Below are 12,182 nucleotides of genomic sequence, written 5' to 3' on the forward strand. Positions count from 1 at the left end.
AATAGTAGGAGCAGCACTCTCACAAAAAATTGAAAAAATAGGTAACCAAATAAATCACCTAATAGAAGTCTTTCTCAATGGCTACCAACATTAACATTCACTCAGAACCACTCAAATTAAAAATTCCATCATTAAACGTAAATTCAATAGTAAGCAATAGCAAAAGAATAGCCCTAACAACCTTAATTAATAAAAAGAAGCTTGACAGAGTTTTGTTAAACGAAACAAAATTAAACAAGAAACATACACTATTCTTTAAAGATTATGTCTGTATCAGAAACGACCGTCTAGATAGCGGGGGAGGAGGTACAGCAATTTTAATTAACAAAAAAATAGATCACTCTATAATCGACTCTACGCAACAATACAAAACACTTGAAACAACTAAGATTAAAACAAGTTTGGCCGGTAACCACGAATTAATTATAGTAGCTTTTTACGCAAGGAAAAGCAACAGTACCCAATTTAAAAACGAAATGGATAAGTTATTCACGGAATTAAACTTGAGTTCAACGTCGAAATACTATATTATAGCAGGCGACTTTAATGCGAGACACACATCTTGGTCTAATTCCTCAAACAGTAATAGAGGAAATACTCTAAAAAACTGGATCGACGAAAATGATGTAACATACAGAATAAACCTGCTCCACTCGGAATTTCCATCATATAAAAAAAATGGATCGTTTATAGATCTTTTTCTAGCCGATGCAAGAATAAATTTCCAAAATGCAGCTCATAAAAAACTAGAAACAATTCCATTCACGAGTGACCACGAGGCTATCGCAGCAGTCATTAATATCTCAGACCAGAGACTAGCCTTACGTGACATTCAAAATGAACACAGATTCAATTTTGCTAAAACTAACTGGAAAAAATTCAAAAATATCCTAAGCAAATACAATCCAGATATACCATCCAATACTAATCTCTCAATAAAACAACTAGATCAACACCTAAATGATATAAAAATTAAAATTCTAGAAACAATAGAGCAAACAGTACCAAAATTTCAAACAGCTAATTCAACAGATAAATATCTCAACAAAAAAATTAAACAACTACAAAAGGAGGAAGCACAGGCAATAGCAACAATTCGCAGTATTCGCAGAACGAAGGCAGCCGGCCCCCACATTAGACATTCAATACATATTATAAACAGCAGGATCAAAGCATTAAGGAGAAAAATAAAAAAGGAGATTGACAAAGAGGTCAATAATTACTGGTTCAATAGAATCAACAAAATAAATCCCAAACAATCCCATAAAATGTTCCCCGACATCAACTCAATTTTTAGAAAAAAAGAACCATTAACTATCCCGGCACTTAAAATAAGCGCAGAGGATACAGATCTACTATACGGGGCCAACATAGATCCAAAAACCCTCCACATAGACGGAAACGATAATTTTTGGGTAAAAAACAATATCGAAAAATTAAACTTACTAGGAGCCTACTATTCCAAAGTCAACGATCAAAACGCGGAAATTAATAACCCCAAATTTAGAAATATAATCGAAAGAGAATACTGTAAAATTAACACTGAACTAGTGTCAAAATCATCAGCAACATTATGCACATTTAATCATAATAATTCAACAGTTATCCCGCTACCAACCGACGAATCCTCAATGCACCTCACAAATCTCTACAAAGTCGAAAAGAAATTCAGATGCTTGAATAGTAAAAAATCGGCTGGAAACGACAACATTCCTAATATTGCCTTGAAAAACCTACCAAGAAACACAATTCTCCTGTATACAATATTATTTAATAACGTGTTAAACCACTCATTTTCCGGTAGAGTGGAAAAACGCAAAAACCATAGCCATCCTGAAAAAAGGAAAAGATAAATCTAATCCTTCTAGTTATAGACCTATCAGCTTATTATCAAACATCGGTAAGGTACATGAAAGAATAATAAACGACGCTATATTAGAAGAATGCCGAATAAAAGAAATAATTCCGGAGAATCAATATGGTTTTCGTAGACACCACTTCACAATACATGCAATTAACAAACTCGCATCAAATGTCTGCTGGGCACTGAATGGCCACAAATGCGTTGGTGCTTGCCTGGTAGATTTGGAAAAAGCGTTTGATACCGTGTGGCTACACGGTCTCATTTATAAACTAAAAAAAAAGGGTTCTCATTAACGCTAATTAAAATAATAAAGAACATGATTAGCGACGATTGATTCGGCCAAAATTGATTGATCGATGATTCAGACCAGCTTAGGGAAAGAAATTTCACAAATTAAGTTCCAAATCAATAACGGATTACAGCAAGGAACAATAAACTCCCCAATCCTATTTAATATTTACACAAGCGACATATTAAAACTTTTCGGTCCCGATAACACATCCTGCTCATTGCTAGCATACGCTGACGACCTTATTGTTTATAGAGCAGATAATTCACCCAAAAAAGTCCAAGCTACTCTTCAGATTGCAATCAAAAAAATATTTAATTATTACAAGGCCTGGAAGTTCAAAGTCAACACAGACAAATGTGAGTCCATACTATTCAGACCATCATGTAAATCGGCTTCCTATTCCATTCAGAAATATCACAAAAACTTTGAACTTGTAGGAGTTGAAAGAGGTGAGAAACCCATCATAAACAAAACAGCAGTCAAATATCTCGGAATGTTACTGGACAATAGATTCTTATTAAATGTTCATCCCTTAACACAACTGGGCAAAGCCAAAAAAGCATTTGCAGCAAATGCACGAATATTCCATTCAAGAAAACTAAACACAAAAGTAAAAATAATCTGCTACCAGGCATTAATAAGACCAATAATGACTTATGGTTGTGAGATGTGGTACAACACGGGATCATCTCTAATGGAACGATTCAGGGTATTCGAAAGATGATGCCTCAGAGCATGCGTGGGCATGTACAGGTCAGAAAGTTCGAATTTTAAAAAATATATTAGGAATTCCATAATATACAACCGAGCGAATATAAACAGAATAGATAACTTCATTATAAAATTAGTTAGGAACTATCTTGCCAGAGTTTCAGAAATACAAAATAATAGCCTTATCTTCCCGATCGCCTTCCCCGGTGAAAATTACATTAGAAATTCGCTAAACTCAGGCTTCATCCCACCAGAAGCGTTTATATTTCTGGATAAAAATGGATACATTCAAAATAGTAACGCAGTGCCACACTTGGATTGTTGTACCACACTCCCAGACATATGTCAAAAAAAGCTATTACCTACCAATCCCCCCTTAAAGAAGTGAATCTCAACCTCCAAAGACTTGTATATAATACAGACATTCCGCAAAGGGACCAGGTAGAATCACAAGGAATGAAAACTGACTGTAAGAGATACTGGTGGCTAGCTGACCGATATAAACCCCCATAACGCTAATTTTAATGTGCAATATAGCTTAAGTAAATATGAACCAAACCAAATGATTGTAAATTTTGTAAATAGTCTCCACACAGATTTAGTAATTCTTTGTTAAAAATGTAACCATAGTTCATAAGATAGACGTAAGTTATTTCCCTCTCTCTCTCACTCCCTTCCTCCTTACATTGTATATACCTCACTATTTCTATCACTCCCTCTTTCTTCACTCGTATTTTATAAGCTGCAAATACATATGCTAGTTCCCTTTTTAATGAGGGCATTTTAGGGAGCATTATTAAAATAAGTAAGTTTCTGTATACCTGTAATAGCAACGTACCTGAAAAAAAAATAAGTACAAACGAAGGGTGAATCAGAGTCACTCCTCGTAAAATGAAACCCGTCCCGAATAAGACTGATTTGGGTGCCTTAACCGTATAAGTCTAAAATTATAATCTGTAACCGTATATTACTTTTTGTTTATTTAAAGTTAAGTTATCCTGTAATATTTATTTAAAAGCCCTAAATAAACAATTTTAAAAAGCAAAAAAAAAGCGAGGGTAATGTCCTGGAATTGTACTCTGTAGAGCAGATTTCGATTCCCCGTGGGAAAGAAATATTTTTCGATTTTTTTTATTTACATTAATTCGATTTTGTGCATGTTCAATATTAATAAAAAATAACTATTTCCTAAAAGGCTTAACCATATAAAAAAATACAAAATGTAACATATAAAGCTATACAAAATTCAAATAGTACAAAAATACATAAAACAGAAAAATATAAAAGATACAACAATACAGGATACACACACACACACACACACACACACACACACACACACACACACACACACACAATCAAAAGGCAAATAAGACGAAATATACAAAAATTAAAAGATGAGAAATACTTATCGACATTAGGTGGACAATATTAAGCCTAATACTACATACATGGATAGGATTATAATAATAAAAGTTTTGAACAGGTAGGTGAATAAAATATTTTTTCGATACCAAAAGGTAAAAATGCTGTTCAAACCAGAAAGAAATTAACCGATGTTTATGGAGAAGATGTGTTGACAGTACGCCAGTGCCAGAACTAGATTGCAAAATTTCGATCCGACAATTTTGATGTCGAAGATGTCCACGTTCTGGAAGACCGGTTGAAGCTGACAAAGACACGATAAAGGCATTAGTTGATGCAAACCGGCGAATAACAACACGTGAGATCGGTGAGAGGTTAAATTTATCAAATTCAAATGTTTATGACCACTTGAAAGGCCTGGTTTTAACCTCGAAGCCTGATACATGGATTCCCCATGTTCTCACGGAGAGAAATTTGTGTCGTCGCGTTGACGTCTGTGATTTGCTTCTCAAACGTCACGAAAATGATCCATTTTTGAAGCGCATCATTACGGCGGACGAAAAATGGGTTGTATATAACAATGTCAAACGCAAGAAATCATGGAGTAAAAAAGATGAACCAGCTAAAAGCATTTCCAAAGCCAATATCCATCAAAAAAAGGTGATGCTGTCTGTTTGGTGGGATTTTAAAGGAATCGTTCTTTTTTTTGCGCTTTTACCGGATAACACAACAATTAATTCGGAAGTCTACTGTCATCAGCTGGACAAACTGAATGATGCACTTCAACAGAAAAGGCCACAATTAATTAACAGAAAAGGTGTAGTGTTCCACCAAGATAATGCGAGATTACAAGTTTGGTCACTCGCCAAAAGCTTTTACAGCTTGAATGGTATACAATGCCACACCCACCATATTCTCCAGATCTGACACCTTCGGATTATTATTTGTTCCGGTCACTGCAAAATTTTTTAGATGGTAAAACATTCACTTCAAATGAGAAGGTCAAAAACCACCTCAATCAGTTTTTTGCCAGCAAAGACTAAAAATTTTATGAGCTGGAATCATGCTACTACCAGAAAGATGGCAAAAGGTATTGCACCAGAATGGCCAATATATAATTTAATAAAATATTTGTTCATTATACGAAAATTGTCTTTCATTTTCACAAAAAAAAGAAAAAGAACGGAATTATTTTCCGAACATCCCAACATAATGCTTCAATGGATGGTGTGAACAAGAGTGATTTTCTTATAGCTCTGTACCTTACCATCATACGATCTCGCAAATGGATGCTCAGAGTTATATTTCACTACTTCAATCTAGCAGTGTGTAATTCGTGGCTAGAATATACACGTTACAACAGAATAAAAGGGAATGAATTTCACAACGACTTGTTGCAGTTTACCATGTCAATTGTGGAAGGATTGGCCTTCTCAGGTTGTTCTACTATCAGTACTCTAAAACGCGGCCAACCTTCGGCTTCTAGCCCTCTCTCCACAAATAATCCCAAGAAGAAGCGTCTGAATCCGTAATTACTTCCTGTGATTCATATGAGATTCGACAGTATTGGTCATTGGCCAGCCCATATACACTGCCGCTCATGGAAGTATGGACGACACTTCGTTAAAAAGTTTTTCTTGATACATAATTATTTATGGTTTGTATAAAATATGTTTATATCGCCATCCCTCTATCTATTTATCATATAATATGTTACTAGTATATAATTTTCTGAAGATCTACATATATTTATTCCAAAAAAAAAAAACGTTTTTCTCTCCTTATCTTACGTTCGAATCCAACCGAAAGAAAATAGTTTGCGTCTTTGTGATTAGTTGGAAGCCGTTCGTCCTTCGCTATTTGTTTACATGACACTTGGCACTGTATGTAGTAGTAGAAGGACTGTTTACGTTTTAAGAAAGTCGTATTAAATATTTCACGCTAGTATTAGATTCTCATAAGTTAAAGCGTTTTGTAAAAAGTTCTGTAAAACGACCCTTAAAACTGTTTTAATAAACAAAATGGTTTGTGGAAAACCTCCAAGTATGGAAACACGTTCGGTCATCCTTACACTTCATCGAGAAGGATATTCAGTTCGTAACATTAGTGAAAAATTGAAAATTTGTAAATCAACTGTCTATCTGACTATTCGTCCCTATAAAGGCACTGAGAGTCTCCAAGGCTGTATTCGGCCTGGTTCTTCTAGATCAACTTCTAACGCCGACGACATACAAATTATACTTATGAGTAAGCGAAATAGAAAAATGACGGCTCCTGAAATTACTGCGGAATTCAATCGGGGTCGTGAGAAACCGATTGCCGTTAGTACAATTAAACGCCGTCTTCAGGGGGCTGATCTTCATGGTCGCATAGCGATAAAAAAACCATTACTACGACGTGGAAATCGGTTCAAACTACTTCAATGGGCAAAAGACCATCGTAATTGGATAGAAGAGCATCAATGGAAAAATGTGCTCCGGACTGACGAATCCAAATTTGAAGTCTTTGGCCAAAAAGCGAAGGGTTTTTGTACAGCGTTCCAAGGCAGAAAAAATGCTCCCAGACTGTGTCGTATCCACAATAAAGCACGAAGGTGGCTCTGTTTTACTGTGGGGATGTTTTTCATTTGGTGGTATAGGCGATTTAATAAAAATTGATGGGATTATGAAGAAAGAAGATTATGAAGAATTAAGATTGATCGATCCGTCTTTCGTTATTATGCAAGACAACGACCCTAAACACACGTCTCGCCTTCGCAAAAGTTACATTGTGGACCAAGAAAAGAAAAAAATTTTGAAACAAATGGTCTGGCCACCTCAAAGCCCAGATCGTAACCCTATTGAACTACTGTGGGACGAACTGGATAGAAACATTAGAAAAGAGTGTCTCACTTCGAAAACCCAACTCTGGACGATGTGACAAGAGGCATGGAGGAATATACCGGATGAACAAATAAAAAAATTAATACGACGAATGTCCCGATTAACTAAAGCTGTAATACGTGCCGAAGGAGGATTTTTTGATGAAAAGAAAATTTAACTTTAAAAGTATATAATTCGTTTCTGTTTGAATGTTATTTCATTATTTATGCATTAGTACTTAATTTTACGTTTATCCATTAAAAAATTGATCAAAAGTAAAATTATTTTGTATTAAGTAATTTTTGTATTTACTTTTTCTTTTAATTCATAAGTGTCCATACTTCCATGAGCGGCAGTGTAGATGGACATGGACAACGCTGCAAGTTGAGAGACGCGTGGAGGTCGTACCCCCATCAAGTGTGAAAAATGTCAAGTATCACTCTGCATCAACAAACATAGAAACTGCTTCAAATGTTTTCATATGAATTCACAATAGCTGTGTAACAAATAAAGATAACTTGCGAAATATTAGTGTCTCTAAATTTATGTCATCTACGCCCAGTGGTGGCAATTGCCACCACCTCTCTGGTTTTGTCACATGAGTAGCAAATTGAACAAAATTTAGTATAGAAGTATCTGAGATAGTAATAAATAATATACAGTACAAAAAAAATTTTTCTGGACATCAGAAAAAATCCAGGACTGAAAGGATTAATGAAAAAAACCTATCGGAACTTATTAGTATCAGTAAAATCCACATTTTGACCAGAGGAAATATTCTAATTTACCACCTCGAAATCCCATTGGTGGAAGACAATGATTGGACTATACACCAGTTATACCCTTTGCTCCAAAAACACGGATCTACTTTCGCGGGCTTAGTGTTAGACAACAATATCATGTTCACTAAGAAACTAGAATACATATCTGTACCTCGAGAATATTTAACATAAAATTGTATCTTGCACTACGGTCACTACATCTGCGAACGAACCAGACTTAATCACAACAGCCCCGACGATTGTAAAACCTCAGTATATCAAGATAGATTAATAAAAGATTGTAAATTCAGCATTTTTCTAATTAACGATGTTTTTTACACTTCTTTAGGAAATTCTAATAGATATCTCATAAGCCCAGAAACTACCGTAACACTAAACATATATTTGTAGAACAGCAACTCATGTAACTATATCAGAACCACACATATATTTCAATCAAAAACTCCATGCGTAATAATAACACCTCACACGACTATGAAAATTGGGGGACAAACCAAACCTTTTGTATCATGAAACGAAATTAATGATTACGGAGAATTAAGTTATTGCAGCGCAACTTTTTGAGACATGCATGTTTCTCTGAAGTTTTCTCTTGAAATGGCACAAGAAATCAAATCAAAATATAGTAAAATTATTAAGGTATATAAAACAAATATCAGCGGGTTTTGTGTCAGAAGAGAACGTGAGAAGCGTGCTCACGACGGTCCGAGCACTTCTCGGCGCCACTTGAAAAGAGCGATAAGGAGAGTTTGTAGAAGAAAGATCGGTATGCGAGCATACCTCGCACTGTATAGTGAGATTTATAAATATAAATAAACAAGTTTAAAACTGGAGGAAAAGATTTTCAAAGCTGAGGTCAGTCTGGTTTGAAGCGTCGAGCAGTATAGATAGATCTAACAAGTGAGAAAATCGGAAAAGCGATTCTTCTCTTAATAAATAAGTTCTTTTGGTAAATATCATTTTGTGAGTTAGTAATAACAATTAGAAATTTTCAACCCATGTATTTATTCATTTTTTTATTAGAACAATGGTAAAACGTTCAAACACGAATGAGTCTCATGACACAAGTAGTAGTGAAGATGAGCTCCGGATAAACATTTATACAGATATGTTAGAAAGACTAAATGTAGAAGAAAACGATAGCGATGATAGTGATATCGTCCAACCAAGGCGACGAAGAGATCGCATAAATAGCGATAGCGATGAAAGTGATACGGAAGAAGACACACCGCTAAATGACAACGTATCGTCAAGTGAAGAGTGGAAAGACGTCACTGAATCAGGCATTCCTCCGGCAACGATAAATTTTGACTTACATCACGAAATAGCCGGACTACAACTACCAAATAATGTAAAAGAATTCATAGATTATTTTACATTATATTTTACAGATGAATTAGTAGACAGCATAATAAAAGAAACGAACAATTATACCAAGAAAGAAATTGACCTCACCGGAAATCGAACCCGGCCTTTCGCACTACGAGTCTGGAACCAAATCACCATGGCCACTGACTCGCCTAAAAAAAAAGAGCCAACAACACACGGTATTCCCAAGCGGTCACCCATCCAAGTACTAACCGTGCCCGATGCTGCTTGACTTCGGTGATCGGACGAGAACCGGTATTTTACAGCGTGGTATGATCGTTGGCTGATTCTATGTGCGTCTGATTAGAAACACACTCTACTGAGTACAGTATTCTTCCAGCAACAATAAATTTTAATGTGCATCACCAAACGACCGGACCACAAGTACCGAGTAATATAAAAGTACCCACAGACTATTTTACTTTATATTTTACAGATGAATTAGTAGACAGCATAATAAAAGAAACGAACAATTATGCCAAGGAAGAAATTAGAAAGAAACAACTTTCACGGAAATCAACTTGGCACAAATGGCACGACATTACTAAAAAAGAATTTTTAGCTTTCATCGCCGTTATCCTAAATATGGGATTGATTTAACTGCCAAATATTCAAGAATACTGGTCTACTGCTTCCAATAGTAGAATTCCTTTCTTTCCGGAAACATTCAGTAGGGCCAGATTTATGCAAATATTTTGGATGCTACATTTGAAGAAACCCACGCAAAGGAATGTGACGATAAGAACTTGTATCCAAAAAGTTATCAATTATTTAGAATATATAGATGCTAAGTTTAGACAATACTTCATACCGTATAAAGCAGTCGCTGTCTGTTGTAAAATTTAAAGGCAGAATAGCATTTATCACCTATAATCCGAACAAGCCAACGAAATGGGGTATATGCATATACAGTGCTGGACAAAAGTATTGGCACAGCAAGATTTTTATGATACAAATGCTTATAACTATTAAACAAATTGATTTAAACAAAAAACTTTTGGACATATTTATTTATTATCTATCCCAGTTTATTACACGACAAAAGTAACAATATAAATAAAATAATACACAAAATAATAGCGAAGATATATTTTTTGAACATTTTATGGGTGGACAAAAGTATTGGCACAGCACATACAGTGGGTCACAAAATTATTCGCTCAGTCGATAGTGCGGTGAAGATAAATGAAGTAACCCTACAACGAAGAACTTTTTCAGATTTCTTTTAATGGATATACATTATTTACAGTTCAGTGTAACAAAATGGTATAAAAAAGTATAAAGTTTTGATTTATAATTGCAAAGAGAACGAATTGTAACAAATATCTACACTTTTTCACGTCACAAAATTATTCGCCCATGTTGCGAACCAACTAAAACAAATGCTATCAATCTGGCTTTGGTGGGCATTTGTTTATGCTTTTCGCTACAAGTAGTCAGTATAACGTAGACAAGTGACTAAAAAGCATTGATCTTGATTTGTAATTTCTTATTTCAACAATTCAATATTATGGGTAGAAAAAGTAAAGAAACAAATCTGGAAGTTAGAAAAATCATCATTTTTCATTGGAAAAATGGAAAATCCATTAGGGATATTGCGGAAATTGTTTGCAAAAATTATTCTACAGTGCGATACGTTATAAAACGATACAAAGAAGAAGGACGAGTAGAAAATAAAACAGGCCGCGGTAGGAAAAAATTATTAAATTCCGCGGAAGAGCGATTTATAGTGAGAAAAGTTAAAGAAGATCCAAAAATAAGTGCTCCCCAAATCAATTCACTCCTTCAAGGCTTTTCTGAAAAATAAGTTTCCCATGAAACAGTTAGAAGAACACTGCGAAAGAATAGGTACAACCGCCGCGCAGCAAGGAAAAAGCCTTATATAAGTGAAATGAACAGAAAAAAAAGAATAGAATTCGCGAAAAACTATATTTCGAAGCCTCTTGAATTTTGGCAAAATGTCATCTTTTACGACGAAAGCAAATTCAATATTTGGGGTTCCGATGGCCCGCAAAAAGTTTCGCGAAAACCAAACACCGAGTTGGATCCGAAGAACTTATGCAGTACTGTTAAGCACGGAGGCGGCAATATAATGGTTTGGGGATGCATTAGTTATCATGGAGTGGGTAATTTGGAAATTATTAAACATAATAGACAAAACAATGTATTTAAATATTTTAAAAGAAAATTTAAAGGAAAGTGCTCAAAAGATGGGGATCTTAGACCTTTTCCACTTTTATCAAGATAACGTAGTGCAAGAATGGTTGCTATACAATTGCCCGAAAGTAATGAAAACTCCACCTCAGTCGCCGGATTTAAATCCTATCGAGATGGTGTGGAATATACTAGACACTAAAATACGTAAACATTCAATTAAAAATAAAACTGAACTACAAAACAGATTACAAGAGGAATGGCAAAACATTGATGTTAATTATTTACAGAAAATAGTGAGATCAATGCTAAAAAGGCTAGCAGAAGTTATAAAACAGAAGGGGTATCCCACTAAATATTAATTTTATTAAGATAATAATTAAAACAGTAATTATTATGAAATGAGTGAATAATTTTGTGGCGTGAAAAAGTGTAGATATTTGTCACAATTCGTTTTTTTTTTGCAATTATAAATCAAAACTTTACACTTTTTTATACCATTTTGTTACACTGAACTGTAAATAATGTGTATCCATTAAAAGGAATCTGAAAAAGTTCTTCGTTATATGGTTACTTCATTTATCTTCACCGCACTATCGACTGAGCGAATAATTTTGTGATCCACTGTATATACTGTACGATTTTAGCTGTGAGACGTTTTCCAGACTGAATCATAGTAACTTTGTTTTTTTTATATTTAGACAACTTTGTTCCTTTTAATACTACTATATAATAAATATAGATACATTTACAATATAGATTCATGATATTTTTTCCCCCATATC

General features: G+C 34.6%; 1 long non-coding RNA gene and 1 other non-coding gene across 3 annotated transcripts in view; both read right to left on the minus strand.

The window, feature by feature from the left end:
- LOC116433938 (uncharacterized) overlaps positions 1-12,182 on the minus strand; it is a 140,271-nt gene that overhangs the window by 116,348 nt on the left and 11,741 nt on the right. The gene's annotated exons all lie outside the window — the stretch shown is intronic.
- Positions 9,408-9,527, minus strand: LOC116434070 (5S ribosomal RNA). The gene has a single exon (XR_012998113.1). It is a non-coding gene; the product is annotated as a 5S ribosomal RNA (ribosomal RNA).

This window comes from Nomia melanderi, chromosome 2, assembly GCF_051020985.1.
Source record: "Nomia melanderi isolate GNS246 chromosome 2, iyNomMela1, whole genome shotgun sequence".
Taxonomy (NCBI): domain Eukaryota; kingdom Metazoa; phylum Arthropoda; class Insecta; order Hymenoptera; family Halictidae; genus Nomia; species Nomia melanderi.